The 14104-nt window shown below is 28.2% G+C and overlaps 1 protein-coding gene across 3 annotated transcripts in view; it reads right to left on the bottom strand.

Annotated features, from left to right (window-relative positions):
* The window catches only part of LOC107437380 (uncharacterized), a 107586-nt gene that overhangs the window by 77745 nt on the left and 15737 nt on the right, over positions 1 to 14104 (bottom strand). Inside the window, exon 1 of one of the 3 annotated variants that reach the window (XM_016049365.3) lies at positions 10619 to 10832. The exons of the other annotated variants lie outside the window; for them this stretch is intronic. The gene's annotated coding sequence lies outside the window, so the exon portion shown is untranslated. Of the gene's footprint in view, positions 1 to 10618; positions 10833 to 14104 lie in introns of those variants that run through there. 3 annotated transcript variants of the gene reach the window in all.

Genomic DNA, 14104 nt, shown 5'->3' with positions numbered 1-14104 from the left:
TGAAGTTAAACATTATCGTAATTATTAGATTAGTTTAACGTTTTCTAAAGTTCAATATTTATTCAAAAAAAGTAAATAAAAAAATAAACATGTAAAAGGGAATGAAATTTTTTCAAAATAAAAATAATATCTCAGTTTTTGCTTCTATTTATTTTAAATTAGTTGATTGATATTCAAATTTTAATTAAATTTCCCCCCTGCAGAATAAATTTCATGTAATTTTCCTTTAAACTTCAGTATACCTTTAAAAGTCACGAAACAACTCAAACATTAAAATGACTAACTTAAATAATGAATATAACTCTATATTTTGAAGAAAGTTTTGATAACAGGCTTAGTTGAAAGTGACGAAAAATCAACAAAAGACACTTGCATGCTCCAAGTGTCCGATCCGCTTTGTTAAGTTCGGGTAAACGAACGACCGCAGACTTATCTTGAGGACTTGAGCAAGACCTGTGGCGTATATTTTGTCGAAGAATAAATTCCTCGCTTCATCTGCATAATAAGATAATAGTTGTTCCCGGATCTCTGCCAAAGTTCACCAATCCTTTCATTAAATAAAAAATGCATCAACTTCGGTTCCTTTTTTTAGCTTATAAACTTCCCGTCATTTAATATGCGTTTCGCCATTTGTATTGAGAATCGTAATTGATGGCTACTCGGAAGTAAGAGCATGACATGGAACAGAAATTCTTCTTGACTATTCATATCATAAGCGAAAGAAATAATTTTCCTTAAGAATAGTTATGAATAAGAGAGTGTTTATATTTCTTAATAAAGAATTCGAAAAATAAAAATTTATTTTTTGAAAACTTTTTAGTTTAAATCAAGACGATTACTGCAACAATAAATTGTTTTTTTCTATATAAACAAAATTTAATAATAAATTAGACGAATGAGAAAATCTTGGATCTGAATTTTTCTCGGCTTATAAATTTGCCTTAATTGAATTGAGCCATTTGAATGCAGAATCTTAATTCATGTCTATTTGAAAGCACGATTATGACAAAGAAGAGCAATTTTTCTTGACTATTCATTCACAAGTAAAAAAAAAATACCGAAGAGCAACTAAGCTTTTATTTTTAAGTGTATGTGTTTAATAAACTATTTAAAAAATTCTAAGCCTTTTAACTTTTTATATTTAATCAGGAGCAAAGTTTAGGTTCCTATTTTTTGTTTACAGTATTCAGGTTATTTCGAATATGCATTTCAATATGTGTATTAAGAATCATATCTGATGGGTTTGCAGAAGTACGAACACTGAAGAAAAATATTTTTTGTATATTTATAATGTATGCGAAAAAAGAAACAGATTCCTTAGGTACCTTTAAGTAAAAAGTACGTACTTTTACTTGTACTTCGTTACTTTTTAATGGAAAAGTACAAGTATTTGTAACGGAAATGTCGTATGAAATCGTTACTTTTTTCTAAAACTCGGTAAGCGTTCTAAAAAAAATCCAATCGTAAAAAAATTATATGGGAAATATAATACTGCAGTACCTTCTAGTGCTCCCGTGGAGAGCTTATTCAGCGTGGCTAAGCACGTTCTGAGAAATTCTCGCAGCAGACTCAGTAACACCACTTTCGAAATGCAATTATTTTGCAAAATGAATAAAAATATTAATTAGCAAGTTATTTTCATTCATTTTCGAGTTTTATGCATTTATTTAATACATTTTAAATAAAAAATGTTGGATTTTGTTATTACGTTTTTCAATTTTCATTTTGAACACTAATAATACATTTTTGTCTTAATACGTTTTTTACTAAATACATTTTTACCTAGTACATTTTTTACTAAAATTATGTTTATGCCTCACCTTGTCAAACAACGCCCAGTCAAATCTCTAGGAACTTCAGAACTATTTGCGCTATTGAAAACTATTATAATTACTATTTTAACTCTTGAAAACTCAAAGGTATTAATTTAGCCGCTGATACTAAAATTCGTTTACAAATTTTAATTATTCCGCTTGGCAGAAATGTTCGGAAAATGATTTTTCTCGCATAACTTCAGCATTAGCCATTGTTACACATAAAACTGTAGACTTTCCTGTTTCAACTTGTACTGCACATTAAATTTTTTTTTACTAACTCATAGTTCACAAAGCTAGCTAACCCCGTGTTTGCTTTGTTTATGATTGTGCTTTTAAAACGCGTTTCTATAGAGTAAAACAATTTTAAATCAATGGTAATTCNATGAGAGCAAAGTTTAGGTTCCTTTTTTTAGTTTACAATATTCAGGTTATTTTAGAATATACATTTCAATATGTGTATTAAGAATCATAACTGATAGGTTTGCAGAAGTACGGGCACTGAAGAAAAATATTTTTGTATATTTACATTGTATGCGAAAAAAGAAACAGATTCCTTAGGTGTAACTATGCGTAAGGTGTGCTTATACTTTTTGATATAAAACTTGAAAAGTTTTGATCAGAGAGATTTTGGCTGAACAATAAACTGTACAAAGTTCAGTACAGTATAAAGTTTACAGAATCACGTTTAATAGTTTATTGCAAATTAGACCATAGAATAAATAGCGTTTATTCTTTTCGTTTACAAATTTTCCTTTATTAGTTATTTTCATCGTGGTATTGGGAATTGTAATTGTTTTCTACTCAAAAGTATGAGCTTGGCACCATTAGAAAAAAATATGGTCAGAACTACCAGAATAAGGTAAAATTTCTTATGTTTTCGGTTCTATTGGAACACAGAATATTCAACAGATTTTGCCGAAATGCTTTGGTAATGGTTTTAGAAAAATTAACAATAAAATATGGTTTTATAATATATAATAACATATGGTAATTTTATAATGATTATAATTCAGAACTAACTTCGATAATTTTGAATTATAAATATAATTAATTTTAAATTAATTAAAAATTTTACTGTAATTATACTTATCAATAATTCATAATAAACTAAGCCAATGTACAGATATTGAGTTTCCTTTTTTAGTTTATAAACTTCCCGTCATTTGCTATGCGTTTCATCATTTGCAGAGTATTAAAAATTGACAGTGATTCGGAAGTAAGTACATACTTATTTCGTGAAAGCAATTTTTTATGAAAATTCATATAAGAACGAATGAAATAATCACACTCAGAATAGCTATGCATGAAAGAATAATTATACATATATTTTTTAATAAAAAGTTTTAAAAAATGAAAAAGTAATTTCTCCAAGAAGTGGATTTCAATTTAATTTACTATTATAACAATTACAGTAAAATATCTAATTATAAAACTATTTAATGTAACGTTTTAGTAACGAATAAGAAAGCTGAAGTAGTAGATGGAAATCAGCAAGCTACGAAGCAACAATAAGAAAGATTCTACGATAAGAAAGCAACGAAATTATGTAACCTTGATTGTTGTACTTTCTAATAATACTAATTAAAAATTACCAATTATAATATTTTCTAATAAAGCTAGATGAGCCGTGATGGTTTAGGGGTTAGAGAGTTCGTCTTCCAATGAGGTGAACAGACCACAGTGCTGACGTAAAATATCCTCAGTGGTTGACAGATCATGGGTGAGAGTTCCCTTGCCGTCAAGCTAATCGTGGGAGGTTTTCAGGGTTCTCCTCTTTATATAACGCAAAAGCTGGTTTGATCTATCCAAAAAAAGTCATCCATCAAGGCACATTTTCCCAACTATTGATCCAGGAGTTCCCTTGTCTTCTGGATTGGACCCAAAATTACAAGGCTACGGAGATGAACATTGGTAGTCGTAAACCCAAAATTGGGTTAGCTGTTCAAAGAAGGTAAAATTAATTATGCTATCTGAGTCATGGTGACTCAGGCGATAGAGCGCTCGTCTCTCAATGAAGCGATCCGGATTTGATGGTTGGTCAAAACGAATTTCAACACTGCTCGCACTACCACAGTGATGACGTAAAACATTCTCAGTGATAGACAGATCTTGTGCTGGAGTCTCCTTGCCGTTAGGCTAAGCATGAGAGATTTTCGTTGTTTTCTTTATGCAACGCAAATGCGGGTAAGTTCCATCCAAAACCACAATATTTCATCTATTCCCCTTAACACATGAAGAATTTCCAGTGTCTTGATCTCCTTGATTTGTATCCTGTACTCTTCAATGCCCATTATCTAATGAAAAGTTTAGCTCCAATGTCCAGTTAAATTTTTTACCGTTTTGAAACCATGCTAGTTGTAAATGAAAAAAAAACTAAATAAGTTTTGTATTCATGGTTTTATTACTCTTTTAATCCTGTAAAGGTAAAAAATTTTCTTTACCGTGAACTTTATGGTTAATTGAATTGACAAACTACTGCCGGTTATTTTGCCGGCTAAAAAAAAAGAGAAACGGAAAGGCAGGATTTATTGGAATTAATGAGATTAATGTACATGGAAGAAAAACAAATCTATTGAATTTACCGTACTGTAATGTAATCACATTTCTGTTTAAAAAAAACAGAATCAAATAACTTTGTATCAGAAAACTAAATGTACGGTATTTAACCCATTAGTTTGGTAATTTTCCCTTTCATATGGTAATGGTTTACCGGGCATTCTGGTTTTAAGAAATTATAGTTTATATTACCATACATTTAACAAGAACTCAAAACTAAAAAGTAACTTTAACCGAGCGAAGGGTTTTTATGCCGTGCTCTGAGATATCATGATTTTTTTTCTTCTTAAAAAGCATATTTTACCACATTTACCAAATCTTATTACATATTACAAAAGAATATTCAATTGTTAATTTTACCAAAATTATTACTAATGTGCTTCGACAAAAATTCCAAAGCTTTTTGGTGTAGAGCTAGAAACAAGGTCACCATAGTCTGGTAGTTTTGGCCATACTTTTTTCTCAGTGTATGTACCAAGTGTATACATTAATGAAAATTACCCCCTCTTCAATCTCTGGACTTATGTCATTGTGTCTTGTAACTATATAACCTATATCACGTATTTTTTTAAAACAATACTTATCTGTTATTTTATGTAATGAATTTGAATTTCATAATACAGTCAAACCCCGCTATAGTGAACCTTCAGGGGACCGAAATTTCGGTTCACTATAACCGGCAGTTCACTATATCCGCACTGCAAACAATTTTAACTAATTTCTCCGAACACCTTCCATTTATTACTCATTATTTAGTGATTAAAAAACTATATGATGAAACTATATGATGAACTGATTAAAAACAAAAATGATTAAAAAATTATATGTAGTAACAAAACATGTGTTTAATTTTATTTTTTATTACTCTTCGTTTTGCGTACATAAAATTCAGGGATGGCTTTTATTATAAGGATGGGAAACTGAGATAGATGGTTTTAAAAATTGGTGCATGTATTTTATGCAGAAATTTCAAAATTACTAAAACATGAAAAAAAAAATCAGTCGAAGACAGAAAAAGTTCGTAATATCCAATTTCCTCTCTTCGTTAGGTTCACTATATCCACAAAAAAATAATATTATGTTTGTATAGCAAAGCACAGGAGCAAACATTTCGTTCACTATATCGAGAGTTCACTATAAACCATGTTCACTATAGCGGGGTTTGACTGTATTTGAAGACGGGCAGGCATATGGTTTTATTGATGATGTTACATTTCATACTATTTATATGTGTTTTTATACTGACTAATTTATTATATGATAGGGGAAATTTTTTGGTTGAATAAAGTTTATCCTGTTTCCCCCCTTTATTTCTGCATTTTTAAATATTTTTGTGTTTCATTCTCATGCAATATAAATGGCAGCTTTAACTATAGTTTATTAGAATAATTGTACCATTCATTACTGTGAAATGCTTCTTTCATTACGCAGAGTAAAAAAAAAGAGCTAAAGAGAAAAAAATAAATAAATAATAATTGTCTTGTTAAGTTTTTTTTTGTATCCAGAACACAGTACAAGATATAGCCCTAACTAATCTAAGTGCTTAGGAAAAAAAACTATGTACCTTAAATCTTAAAATTAACTGCTTAATTAAGTTCATTTTTAACTATGGAAGAAACAAGATTACATACTTATAAAGATGATAATGCACACTTTATTTACATGAAAGAAAATTGGCGCAATTACGCAAAGGTAAGATAATTAAGTATGAAAGTGCTGTCTTGATTTTATTTAAATTCAGGTCAGAAGGAAAATGACTAATGACATTAGCGGAAATTGCTAATTCCTGGGGTACATAAAATTGTTCAGCGAAATTATTTATAAGAGCAGATACAGAGTCATTTTCTGACAACCATTTACGAGAACAAATAATGTACTTAATTGTTGAAGTAGTTAAAGAAAAAATGCCTTGGAAGGTTCTTTTTAATTACATATTTCAGAAAACGAAAGTAAAAGGCATGCTTTTATATGCACGGATGGCTGTTTTCTCAAGCGTTCGCTATTTAATTGTAAAAGTTGAGAAGTTTAAGCAAAGCTAAATTAATTTTCGTCATGAATTTTTCAAGAGGTTCAGAATGTGAAAATGCATTTTTTAATGAAAATACTTCCATAGCTTTAATGAAAATATTGTTGATGAGAATTTCCGATAAAAATTATAGAGAATCTGAAAATTAATTTATGGTAGGCGTTAAAAAAAGGTTTAAACGATGATTAAAAATTTTTGTTCAATGAAATTAAGAGAGTTTAAAATGAGAATTTAGAAATATGTTTTAATTATAAATTAATTTGGAGAGAATATTTAGAAATTTAGCTAATAACATCTTTTTGATAAAATTAGTACTGTACGAATAGTTTAACACGTAGTTAGATTTTTAAACTACTTAACACTATGTAGAAATATTAGTTATAAGCTGCTTTCTGTTCTTTATGTGCGTGCGTGTGAGTCGATAAATATAGTTCTTTAAAATTTTTATTTTCTTAATTTTTAGCTTTGTTTTTGTAGATACACTATTTTCAATTTATATTTAATCTAAACGTCTTTCCTGATATTACGGAGAATACATACGTGTTTAAGGTAACCAAATAGTTTTGACAATTTTTTTTAAATATTAACATAACATTTTTAAAAACTAGTTTATTTGTTTAATCATGAGTAGAAACTTGTAAAACCAGCAAAGAAACTATGAATATGTACTTTTTTTAAATGGCCATTTTTAGATAAAAAATAAGGCTTTTTTTGGGATAACATTTAACATACTGCAAAAAAAAACACTGCAAAAAAATTCTATCTCTCAAAACAAAAGACCCTTGGAGGATTTTATTTAGAAGGCTATAAGCTATGTTTTGAGCGATCACTTTAAAAGTAACTATATATACTACTCAGTTAGGGATCAATGTAGTAAAAAAAACAAATTTTTAAAAATTTCCTTACTTGTCTTTGCGAAAAAATATGCATAAAAAATTAAATTCTACTTTTTTTCTCTTTGCCTGTTTTTCAAAACATGTGTGCTATGATCATAACCTCCCGTGAAAAATTGTAGAAAATTATTTTGAAAATAACATGAGATAACGTGTTTAAGGTGGATGGATCAATAAAATGGGAAGATATCAGATTGCGAGATAAACACATTCAAAAAATTAAAATCATTAGTCAATCCACTGTTATCACCTTGCACAAAAACTGGGATAACTATGTAAATAATTGTGAACAAACAAAATAAAAAATGACAGTAAGGCATTTTTAGAAAACTAAGAGTACAGGGAATCTAAATTTATATTTAACTCATTTTCAAAAATGTTTTAGTCTTTGTGCTAGTTACATATACCTTTAAAGTAATTACAATCGTGATTCATTTAACACACACCGATGTTGTTATATTGTTTCGTAATAATTTCCACTTGTATTAAAAGGGATTACAAAATATGTTTAAAGATTTCTAACACTTCTTTATCTATTGAATAAAAATGACAACCTGCATGCATTAGATCTTATTATCGTCAATAAAAATTCAGATTTATTTTGTTTGCACACGTTTTTCTTAAATTTTTAAACATCTTGTTTTATCTTGCCAATTACCAGTGGTTTGAAAAACTACATTCAAACGAGTTAATATCACCTACCTATCTATTGTATACCACATATAGCTAACTACAAATCTTTTTTTTAAAATAAAGTGAATAATATCTACTTTTGAATTGAACTTATTACTAAAGTAACTTTAGGAGACAAATTTTACTAGACAGTTCAATTTGTATTTACGTTCGGAATTTAAAAAGAAAAAATTGAAAATTGAAAGAAAAAAATCGTAAAAACTGGTTTAGAATAGTATACTTGCTTATTTGAGAAATTAATATGAAATATTAAGTCATATTTATATTAGTCAATTTATTATTTCCCATTCAACGTTCAGCTTTTTATTTCTTTTTTTTACCTTTCTTTTTAAAATGAAGTGATTACGAGCTAGTTTTGAATTAAAGTTTTACTAAAGTAATTTCAGGAGACAAACTTTATTAGACAGTTCAAGTTTTCAAAAAAGAAAAAAAAAGTAAAAATTGAGAGCAAAAAGAAATTTTAAAAACTGGTTAAATATAATATATTGGCTTATTTGAGTAATTAATATTAAATATCTTGCCAAATTTATATGAGTCAATTAATTATTTTAAACCATTTATATGCATTCTTTCTTTCAACCATCACCTTTTTATGTATTTTCTGACCACGAATATTTAATACTATTTCCGATTTTGCTTAGCGTATAAAGCTATTATATTTCCTTTAAGAAAAAAAAGTACATAGTGGACATTCTCACTCTGTTTGCTGATGGACACTGGTAAGCTTTGCACTAAGTATATTCGAAGAGTTAAATGCTTTTATTCAGGATCATGGCGAGATAGAAGACGTGATTTTTTGAAAAAAAAGTGCTATTACGTAAATAAACTTTATACCACACCGATCATTTTCTCATTATTTTAATTTCTGAAAGCACCCGCTTTAACATGATTTCATTTTGTAAGTCAGAAATTTGTCTTACAAAATGAAGGAGGGTCTTCCCTATTAATCAAAATGATTAATGGGTACAAAAATTTTATTCAGTAACTTGCTTCTAAATTTCATTCAAATGTAAATTATGAAGAACAAAGCATTCATCATCTTCAAAAATAATTAAAATTTTAGAATTATTCCTGTATCGCATGGGACTTTTATAGCAGTTATCTCGAAGAAAACTTTATTATCAGTGGTATACAATGAATATATTTTCTTCACCTTTGAACAAAATGAAATTAATCAGGGTATTTAATTTAAATGCGTATACTTTGCGTGAACTTTAGAATGATGGATGCTTTAGATAATGAATATTTTGCGTGACCAACTACTTAATGGAAAAGAGAATTTTCACTATGGAAGATGGTGCCTAAATTAGGAATGTGTTATCAATTACAGCACACAAAGCAATTTACTCGCATATTTTGCGAACTCAAAATCGATTAAGTAATTAGGGTTAGTTTTTCGGGACTTTTCTTTGAAATGCTTAAAAATTAGAAAGTCAATTTTAATAGAATGCGCATTTTCTCTTAACTTTTAGATTTCATAATTTTATGGAAGTTTCTTTCCTGAGGAACAGCTGAACATTTTAGTTTCAAATATATATCAAACTAAATATTAGGTTTCTTGCTTTTAAGACAAAAGCTTGGTGATATTTGTATTTTTTTCTTATTTTGTACTTTTTTTAACATTATATTCTATATTTTACATAAAAGATATTATGCAATTTTACTATGCTATATTTCGCTCTCACGCTTAACACTATATATTGTAAAAAATTTTAATGCATTTCAGCAACAAAAATTGCTTCAAAAAAATCTTCAATAAGACAAAGCTAGCATGTTTGAAAAGATTACGCTATTTTCACCATGCAAATAATGTTTATTAACATTAAATATTATTTCATAATTTCATGGATGTTTCTTTCTTGAGAAACAGCTAGACATTTTATTTTCAAATACATATCAAAATAAATATTAAGTTTCTTACTTTTAAAACAAAAGCTAGGTGGTAATTGTATTTTTTTCTTATTTTGTACTTTTTTTTAACATTATATTCTATATTTTACATAAATGATATTATGTAATTTTACTATGCTATATTTCACAATCACGTTAAAAATTTTTACTTCTCTAGAAAAAATTTTAATGTATTTCAGCAACAAAAATTGTTTTAAAAAATCTTCAATACGACAAAGCCAGCAGGTTTGAAAAGATTACATTATTTACACCATGTAAATAATGTTTAATAACATTAAATATATTTAAAAATATTTCCAAGTTTAAAAAAAATAAAGCTGAAATTGCCGAGTTTATCATAATGCATTTTAAGATATTCTTTTAGTTAAATCTATAGTTGCAGAGTAAATTTTTAATTATTTAAAAATTTATATTTGCCCATGGTCGACTATGTATTAAAATGATTTTAAAACTTTTCTGCTTCGATATTCAGCTGTTTACGTAGACTACATTAGTGGAATATTTAGCATACATATTTAAATAAAAGTTTAAAAATTTGAGATAAACACACGAAATAAAATATTTTTAATTGTACGCTGTTTCTTAAACATTAGGTTAATTAAAAATGTTACATATTTTAATTAAACTTATTTTTATATAGTTTTACAAATTATGTATTTAAAGCAGTATTCCAAAATATAACAAACAATCAACGAGGCTAATAAAACGAAAAACAAACTTACTCATTTCCCCTTGAAACGCTTGCTATATGACTCAATTAGTGAAAAACGTCCAAGTCATTGACTTAGTCACTATGAGTTGAAAGTCACTGATTAAATTCTGAAGGCCGGCAGTCATTTACGACGGAAAAAACTCTTTTGGGAGTATTCAACAACCAAGAATTCACAAGTCGATTCTGACCTACTAACACATCAGAATTCCAAATGAAGTGCCTTCTAATAAATGTAGAAGAATTCTGACCTACACCGGAAGGCCTACGCATGCATGGTTGCGCCCTTGGTCGGCTGATGTTATGGTCATTTAGATTATGCAGGCCCATGGCCTTTAAGAGAACATAGTCATTAATTTTATTGTTGTTGTTGTTTGTTGTGTTGCTAGAAATAGCTTTTTCGTTTACTTCGTGGCTGATGATATAATCGTTCCTTGCAGAGAATTAGTTGCGACGTTTATGTTGTTTTGCTACTTGTAAAGAAAGGAGTATTCCTGTTTCACTTTCAATACTTGTTCGAGAATCGGCAGTTGATGGGAGATGATTTATACTTCTATATTTTTGTTGTCTTAATGTTTGTTGTCCTATATGAGGTTTTTTTTCATTCTTTTAAAACTGTTTTTAAGCGTTAGACTTACTGCATTATTTTCAAGTTCATTATTTAAAACAATTAAGTAATAAAATCAGCTTTTCAAATTGTATTTGTCCCGCAGTGTACGGTTCGTACGGTTCCCAGCAGATCACCGAATTCAAGCATCACTAGCTGCGGTCAGAGTGCGGGTTGGTGACCACTTGGATCAGTCTGCATTGGGACCGAGGGTGTGCGGTATTGGTCCTCGTTAAACTGTTCTATCGTAAAGTGCTCGACTTTGCGTGCAGGTCGTCCGGCTACCAAAGCGGGGGTGGCATCCCCTCAGCCGAGGATCGAAATTGTGATGGCATGTCTTCGGATCATCCTCAAGGATGTTTCCCAGACCGTCGCCAATAGCCCATTGTGCAGCTCTAGTGCGACGTAAATGAACAAAACAAAACGAATCAAATTGTATTTAATTATGATTTTTTAGTGCGTTTAATGGTTGTATTTTCACGCAACGTGTAAAACGGTAAGGTTTATCCCACTGTGAAAATTTCCGATTTAAATTACGATAAAAAGTTTCGGTACTTTTTCCCGTATATTTTCCTTTTAATAGAAATATGATATGGAAAAAAAATCTGACATACCGTAATTTTTGGAGTAATAATTACTGTAAAATCAATTTACCTCTCTAACTAAATATTTCGGGAAAAATTTTGCAGTAAAATTGTTTTGACAGATTATGAACCTAAAGTGTCGATACCTTATACCGTAATTTGATCCGGAATTTTTTTACACTGTAAAGGGACACAAATTAGAGGCTCAGAAGCTGGATAAAAATGTCGTCCTTCAAATAACAACAAAGATGAAACGAATATACATTTTTCGAAAAGAATTTAATTTTAAAAGTAATATATTTATAAAACACTTAATACGTAACAACACTTAACTTAATTAAAAAAAGTGAATAGAGCCCAAATGAAATTGCATAAATTAAAATATTACACTTTTAGTTCTATTAACAAGAATCTTCTCTATATCAGAAAAATGTCGCTTAGTATTTCAATAGAATGATGGGATTGGTGTAACATGCTAATAAAAGATTAATAAAAGCATCAAATATGGTTCTATGTTAACTTCGAAAAAATATTAAATTAGATTTTATTGGAACGTAAGTATTAGGCTAAGCATAAATAAAAGAAATGATAAAATAATAAAAATTAAAGTTAGAATTTTATTTTGATAAATAAATACGTAAAACTTAAAGATATCCATCAAAAGCAAAATAAAATATTTGTAGAGTAAATACGTGAAATACTAAAATACATTATAACGTTCATTTGATGAAACAATGACGTAACTGAATATTACTTTAACTATCAGTTACGTCATTGTTTCACCAAATAAGCGATAAGGCTTCGAAGAAATATTTTTAACACTTGGATGGAATTTTGTTTATTTTTTAAAGGGAATAATTTAGTTCCTCAACGATAAAAGGTTTCTTAACGAAGCATAAAAAAGTTACTCGAATTACAGTTAAATGTGTAATGTAATGGCATTTCCTCACATTTAACTAAAACGTAATCGTGTTACACACAACAAAAGGGCTTTCAACTTATCGCGACACTCCACTAAAACATTTTTTTTTAGTAGAAAGAATTTTTTTGAATTCACCTTTTAATAATGATGAATTCCTCTCTAAATGATTATAAATTATTTGCACGAATAAAAATTATTATCACGACGATTATTTATAACTGAAAAAGAATGAAACAATAGTAAAATACACTTCGTACTTTTTCTTTTTTAATTATTTGCTGAGTAATACTTTAAGTAAATTTTCCAGTAATTACGAAATAAGTCTTGATAATTTCGTAACAATTAAAGCATTACAATTATTACTTAAATAAAACAAAGTAAAATATACTGATGGACATTCATAAAATGTATCAGAATCAAAATCCAATTATCTTTACAATAGAAAAGTTAAATCTTCATTTAAACTGAAATGAGCTGTACAATTAAAGTAATAAGTGTACATTTTGTACTTATTTGAAATAAAGCAATATTCTTGCTCATATCTACCTCAATAAAACAAAGATATAAAAGAGAAAACAATAATTACGTTTAAAATCAAGATGAGACATTTTCAACGCGTATTTTAACTACATTAAAATGTATATTTTCAGATTTATTCATTTTTATAATATCCTTGAAGCTTTTTTAACTGCATGGTTGCTAGATAATGAGCCGTATAACTAGAACACTTTTACAACTTTTTGAAATAATACTCATGAGACAATAGAAATAATAAATTAGAAAGTTAATTAACTTTAACTGTTTCTTTTAAAATAATTAATGATAGCTTAAAATAAAGAATCCTTGAAATTAAGATAATGATTCAAATATATTCATTAAAACTGTAATGAAAATATATGCTTATCGTATTTTTTGTCATTTTCCTTACATTAAAAGAATTATGGATAATTAATGAGCTGGAAAAATAAAGTTCAAAAGTACAATATGTATGCAATAATTGCTAAGAATTGATCCTGATATTACGCACAATTAAGTTTATTTATGTCAATTTAAATCATTTTTGTTTTTTTGTAGAATTTTAGTCCTGGAATGCTAATATTTTTATGTAACTTTCTCATAGAGAAAAAAGGCTGACAATACAATTAAATTCGTAAAGTTTTTATTATTTATCAGATAGTAAAAATATAATGCAGAAATAAATAGAGTTTGTGAAGATAGACTATATATAAGCATATAAATTGCAAAAAGTACTTACACTGATTTAGATTGCAATTAATTTATTATATTTAGATTTAAATAGTCATAGATATCTAAACATAATCATAGAAGTTATATTGAGTGCTAAGCCGACCGGACTGTGTAGGTGTCAGGGAACTGAACTTGCAT

Source organism: Parasteatoda tepidariorum, chromosome 3 (genome assembly GCF_043381705.1).
Source record: "Parasteatoda tepidariorum isolate YZ-2023 chromosome 3, CAS_Ptep_4.0, whole genome shotgun sequence".
Taxonomy (NCBI): domain Eukaryota; kingdom Metazoa; phylum Arthropoda; class Arachnida; order Araneae; family Theridiidae; genus Parasteatoda; species Parasteatoda tepidariorum.
This window is presented reverse-complemented; position numbering and strand designations above follow the sequence as displayed.